This window comes from Rousettus aegyptiacus, unplaced genomic scaffold (genome assembly GCF_014176215.1).
Source record: "Rousettus aegyptiacus isolate mRouAeg1 unplaced genomic scaffold, mRouAeg1.p scaffold_m13_p_2, whole genome shotgun sequence".
In the NCBI taxonomy this organism is placed as follows: Eukaryota; Metazoa; Chordata; class Mammalia; order Chiroptera; family Pteropodidae; genus Rousettus; species Rousettus aegyptiacus.
Genome location: NW_023416295.1, coordinates 122,980,711 through 122,985,588, shown reverse-complemented (window position 1 = coordinate 122,985,588; position 4,878 = coordinate 122,980,711). Strand labels below are relative to the sequence as shown.

The 4,878-nt window shown below is 29.7% G+C and overlaps 1 pseudogene; it reads right to left on the bottom strand.

Annotated features, from left to right (window-relative positions):
- Positions 1–3,989: 3,989 nt before the first annotated feature.
- On the bottom strand, positions 3,990–4,105 carry LOC118614196 (annotated as a pseudogene).
- Between the last annotated feature and the right edge of the window lie 773 nt (positions 4,106–4,878).

Sequence of the window (4,878 nt, the reverse complement as noted above, 5' to 3'; positions counted from 1 at the left end):
GTGTACCTCCTCTATGAATATATTTTTAATCAAGTTAGAAAACAAATATGTGAGATAAGTTGGAATAGTGGTTGTTCCGAGCTGGGAAAGGATGGAAGAGAGCTTCTAGGTACTGATAAGATTTTATATCTTGATTTAAGTGCTGGATATGGTGATATTATCAAATTGAAAAAAAAATTATCAAACTCCACACTTTAGATTATGTACTTTTCTCTACATATGTTATTTTGAGGGGACTTTAAAAATTAATTATGTGCACAGAAATTACAAGTATATTAAAATGAGTAAAAAAAAAATTCCATGTACTCATAATGAAGTTAAAAACATTTCATCAGCATTTTGCAAAACTTTAGATTCTGAATTGTGAAAAATTATGTTAAAGACATAAAACAAGACTTGGCTTATAGTGATAGGAATGGCAGAGGGCTTATGCATTTGTGCCTTTCTGATACTTTGTTTATGAGATTTCATGTATGCTTAACTACGTATAATTTTAATATGACTACAGAAAAAAGCTTTCTAGAAACATTCTTAGTGCCATATCATGATTCAAAGACACTTAATGGAATTTGGATATTAATAAAGTATCAAATTTTATACTGAAATTTTTCAAAAATAAAGAGGTTATTTAACTAAATAAGTTCTTTTGATCTCTATTTTCTCATTAACATGAAAGTCAAATTATTTTCATCATTAAACATAAAGATGTATATGATTGTGCATCTTTTCAATAACAGTTGAGATTCCAGTAGATAAAAATGTATACAGAACTAAGACAGGAATATGCAATGTTAGCATGGGTTTTTTCCTTCCCTAAAAAACATGCTGAATTTTCTATATTTTTACAACAGTTACTGATTGCAGAGTTTGAAATGGATACATCATTAGAAAGTCTTACATGTTTTTCTTTCATGAAAAGGTCAGCAGTGAGAGGAAAATCTGAGAAAGAGGAGTTAAGGTGTCCCCTTGCCCTTTTTATGTTTTTCAACTATCCAAGTTTTTGAATGTCATGCACAGTTCTAAAAAATGGAAGAATATAATGAGAAAAATGTATCAGTATTTGTTCTTATAAACAGTATTTTCAATTTTAATTAACCTCAAATTTATTAAAATAACAAGTCTTAAAATTTTTGAAAATAGTAATGAAAGAATAAATATTATATGTGATAATAAACAGAAAAACATATTAATCTACTCGATTGGTAAAAACAATTAAAAAACATATAAATAATCTGAAAATGAGTTGAATTTTAAAAGAATATCTAATATGCAAATATGTTGCATTCCATTGGGTAGTTATGTTTATAGAATATTGTTTGTGTCTTCTAAAATAGAACATTCAGTCTTTTCATCTTCTAAGTTTTCATGGCATTGCAATTAAGATGTTAAGAAAATTATGTGTGCTTAATTCTGAGATTGCAAAGAAGTATTTTAAATTACATTCTACAAAATAGAACCTCTGTGAGCAAGGCAGAACTGGCATACTGAATTGCAAATAGATAAATTTAAACAAAACAGTCATCATTAAAGAAGTATTTCTTTTTGGGTTAGATCTTTTAAACTGAAGACTAAAGTTGTTTCAGACTAAATTGTCATTGAACAAAATACATACTGTAGAAAAAAATATATAACTTGTTGGTATTTCATTGATTAAATGTAAACAAAAAGAGCTGAAAAAACATCTAATTATATGAGGAGCGTGATAACCTTCAAATCTGAAAACAAAGTTCCTAAAGGCGGTTATCATGTGTTTGGTAATTTCCATTAGAACTTTACCTTTCCTCTTCATTTTGGTAATGATCTTAAAATAAATTTGTATGACTACCATGTAATTGCTTCCCTACAAGTTCTGCTCCCAACTTTATCCTGACATCAACTGTGCTACTTTAGTTGTAGGAAAATGAACAAAGAGCAAAAGTAAATCTACAAATAATGCAGTTAAGTCAAGGTGAGGCTAAATGATAGCATAAGGTGTCATATGAATAAAAGATTTGTAGCAATTTGAATGCAGAGAAGCAATCATATAACTAATTTAAGTTATACAAATGTAGACATATATGTACATTCCAAAAACATTTATACCTTTGTATCTACACTGTATCTTTGCAGCAAGTAGTGACTAAATTTCAGCAAAACATCAATGACACAATAAATATGGTAAATTCAATATATTGATTTTAGTGCTTTTTTTATTTATAAATTTGTTTTAATATTAGAGCTGCATACAAGAGTTCTAAATATAGAAAGTATATACCTTGATTTATATTTTTATGTATTAAAGTGACATTAGAATAAATATTATTATGTCAACACTGGGGGGTCTATAATGATTTTATTTTATTTTTTTCTTTAAAAACTGTATATATTACTTAAATATTTTTTTAAATGAAGATTTTTAATTTTGCATACAAAAAGCTACCTAGCATCGTATTTTTAGTCAGGTAGATGTCTTGGATAATTCATTCAGGAAAGGTCACTTAGTCCAACTTGGTGAAGTCTATATCCTTCACATGCTTACACTAGCAGCACAATTTTGAGGCTAAATCAGACGCTAAGGTTTCAGCAGTTTAACAGAATCTGCAGTCGAATTTTAGCATGTGCCTGCAGTGCACATGCTGGTGACCCATTTTGCCCATATGGGTAAAAACAAGGCAAAAAGCTACATCAAGTTTTAAAATGATTTATGACTTTATTTTTTACATTCTAAGAAGACAGAAATTTTATTCACTGGTAAGCACAAAACTGAGAACAATGTCTGTCACAGAATTAACTTAAAAAATCTTATGGAATAGGACTTTGTCCATCATTTAACTATGTACAGGGAAGAAGTTAAAGGGAAGCAGATATTGGGTTTATAAAAACATTTTTATAAATGTTTTGTTACCTGGGGTTGATATCTCCTGTGATAGTCAAATGAAAATATCTTAATATCCTATCACAAACTTTGGGAGAATCAGCATCTCTCCCAGTCTCTAAAATGAATGATTTTTAAAGTGAATTTTTTAATTTTCCAAATACCAGTTTTTGCTCAATTAGTTTAGTATATTGACCATTTGCAGTCACAGACTGCCTACTACTAGACAGCATTCAAATTTCTACACTTCTCGTAATATAAGACTTGTGTTGAAATAAATTTCGTGAAAAAGAAGATGTTTTCCAAGGTGGTGTAAATAGCATTGCCTTTCTTGAACAATCTTTGTCTACCCAGACCAGGAAATTTCTCAGTCTGTAGGCCAGGATGTTATGTGCTTGCTGTCACTCTTGCTCTTCTCTGATTTCCTCCTTTTTCCCCATATTGCTATTCATTCTCTCAAGAGCCTTTTTTCAGTTAATGGGTTATTCAGAGGAATATGATTTCTGTTTCTTTGCTTCCTTCAAATCCAGGTCTTTTATAGGAGTGAGAATATCAATTTTCCATACCAACATCCATTCGAAAGAGATATATAAAGACATTTCCTACCACTGTGTTTTCTCAGTAAGAACATAGCTAGTTCTGGTTTTTTGTCTGTTAAATCATTTCTTCGCTGTTTTACAGTTAGTAAAGTGGCCCATAAATCACATGAATTGCATTAGGAGATTTGGTGCTTTTATTCAAATGTAGGTTGCTTAATAACTATCAGGAAAATATGGAAACAAATCTTAGGAATACTGGTTAATTTAATAGTTCCTACAGTTTAAAGGTCAATAAAATCTTTTTAAGAATCTAATTAAATAAAAGGTATGGATATGCAATATGAACTCCACATTAAGAAATGTTGGTCTAGATGAATGAAACAGCAGGTCTCCTCAAACTCTGACGATCTGAGTTTATGAATTACATAAATTTCACATGAGTTAAAACTATTTTTCTTAATTAATGGCAAAACAATAAGATTATGCAAGTGAAAATCCAATAAAAATTTGAATTCTAATGTATCCTTAATTCACTGAGAAATATGTTTTATATTAATAGACCTTTTTAGAACAGTTTAATTTAAAAAAAAAAAAAAAACCTACAGCACCTGGTCTTTCTAGGTGGTCTCCCATCCCAGTACTAATCAGGCCTGACCCTGCTTAGCCAAGATCAGATGAGATCACATGTGTTCAGGGTAGCATGGCCATATACTTAGAACAGTTTAATTTTTACAAAAAATTAAGCAGATAGTGCAAAGAGTTTCCATATAATTATTCTATACAGAGTTTCTCTTCTCAATAATATCTTACATTAACAGGGCAAAATTCCATTTTCATCACATCATGTCAAGGATACATAGTACCAGACACAATTTATTACTATTGATATTGACCTTGATATCTGACTAAAGTAGTGATTATCTCTTTTCTCCATTGTAAAGATACTCTTTTCCCCTCTTTCCATCCTGTTCTTTTTTGGAAGAAATTCACTAAGTGAGGCCCAGACTTGAGTAGGGAGTCATATTCCCTCTCAATTAGGTTGGAGTATATACATAACTTATTTGGAATTCTTTTGTCACTAGAGATTGATCTCTTCTTCTCATTTATTAATTTAGTCAATGATTTATATCAGATTGGACTTGTGGAATTTTGTACTGTAGATCGTAAACCAATACTACCGTATTTATTTTCTTGATCAAATTATTCCAGTTTTTTCCATTTGGAGACTCTTTCACTTGGCTCCTATGTCCCTTTGACATACTCTCATCAATGAAGGTGAGTTTTTTAAATTGCATTTTTACTTTCAAAAATGATTTTATCACTATATGGATCTGGTTCTTATTTAAACATACTCACAGACACATATAAACACACAAAGAGACAAATACAAGGAGATATTTTTATTATATTGATAGGTTTATTTTACTAAGGAATTAAAAAGGATTATCAATTATGAGATAGACCTTTTTCTTTATTAAACTTTAA